The following is a 1,818-nucleotide window of genomic DNA, read 5'->3' as shown; positions in this document are numbered from 1 at the left end:
CACATACACACACACACACATACACACACACACTCACACACACACATACACACACACACATACACACACATACACACACACATACAGACGTACACAACCGCACACATGCACAAACATATACACACACACAAACAAATACACACACATACACACACATATACACACACACATACAGACGTACACAACCACACACATGCACACACACACATACACACACACACAAACAAACACACATACACACACGCACACAGCACACCACAGTTTGACGTGTGGGCGGTTGGCGGGTTCATACTGTCTCCCACTGTGCCGAGACAACACACAACAAACAGGGCACGGTCTGGAACCCGGAGACCTAGCCGCTACCTGCTGGCATAGTGGGTCACGGGGACAGACAGACAGACAGACAGACAGACAGACAGACAGACAGACAGACAGACAGACAGACAGACAACGTTGCCTCGAGCAGGACTCACAAAGTTCCATCTGATTTGACGTACAGACAGACAAGGCAACACACAAACACACAGTTATCTCTGACGTCACCAACGTCCCATATGCTTGTACCACAAACAATCCGACAAAACAATGAACAAACAGACAATGTTATCGCCTTGAGCAGACCCACACATTTCTATCTGTCTGAACACACTATCAGACAAGAGAATAGACAAACAGACGAGTAAGTAAGTAAATGTATTCAGTGTTTAAGGCCAGTGCCGTACATCACATCAAATAAAACTCTCATTTGTTGAAAAAAGATTCCACAATGAAAGAGTACAGCTTGTGCACATATCTCTTATCATAGGTCAAACTAGCTCTTATCATAGGTCAAACATTGCATATTTCTGTCACTGGGCGCTATGAGTTTTGAACAAGGCCTGTTCCAATACCGTGGGAGGTTGACGATATTCTCTGCTGTTTCTTGAAACGGAATTGTAAGGGAGAACAAGTTATACTTGCGACAGACGTTTTCCTCTATATTCTGTACAGAATGATCAACAAGCCTCTTAAGCTTCCAACACTTTGAGAAAACCAGGCATCTTCAAAGCCCAAGGAAAACAATAGTTGTTAACTCTGCCCAGTTCACAGGAACGATATAATTGCATGTAACATTTCTTTGGATATCTGTCATTTTCTATGTGTATAAGTCAGCACCAGAATTGAATGACCCAATGCATGTAATCAGAACACAAATTGGTTCTTCCCACTTCTCTTAGAACTAAACATTTGGGTGTAGCTTTGCCAGGACCCAGAAAGGCCTCCCAGAACTTTACCTAAATATTATTATCAATCACGTCCCAATTTGTGGTACCCAAATTTCCGAGTCGTAAAGCAGCACTGGTTTAATCATTCTATAAACGATGTTATTTGCTGTTTCGGAAAGTCAGTCTTGGCAAGAATTGAAATCCTTCTTTTTCGAGAAACAATCTGTTGAGCTTTACAAAACTCGATCTTCTAACGTTCGTCTCCAGCATAGACGCGATAAAAATGAAAAGTCCAAGTAACTACTGTAACAGGTTACAGACAAACAGAGACCAAGTTGTCAACTCAACTGTCTGTATCTTTGAGCTCACAGTCGGGCAAAAGGATCGATCAATAGACGATAACTTCACGGGCAGGACGTCTCAGTTCCCGTACGTTTGATCACACACTCAGACAAAAGATCAGATAAACAGACAACATTGACCTGAGCTGCACTCAAGAATTTCTGTAATGTTTGCGCACATAAACAGACAAAAGATTAGACAGACAGTATTGATGGAAACACAATTTACGCTTGCTTTTGCATACAGTGAGACCCAAACCACCCCTCCTCCC

The sequence above is a fragment of the Aplysia californica genome, unplaced genomic scaffold (assembly GCF_000002075.1).
Source record: "Aplysia californica isolate F4 #8 unplaced genomic scaffold, AplCal3.0 scaffold01290, whole genome shotgun sequence".
Classification (NCBI taxonomy): Eukaryota; Metazoa; Mollusca; class Gastropoda; order Aplysiida; family Aplysiidae; genus Aplysia; species Aplysia californica.
The sequence above is the reverse complement of the archived record's forward strand: the minus strand, read 5'-3'. Positions refer to the sequence as shown.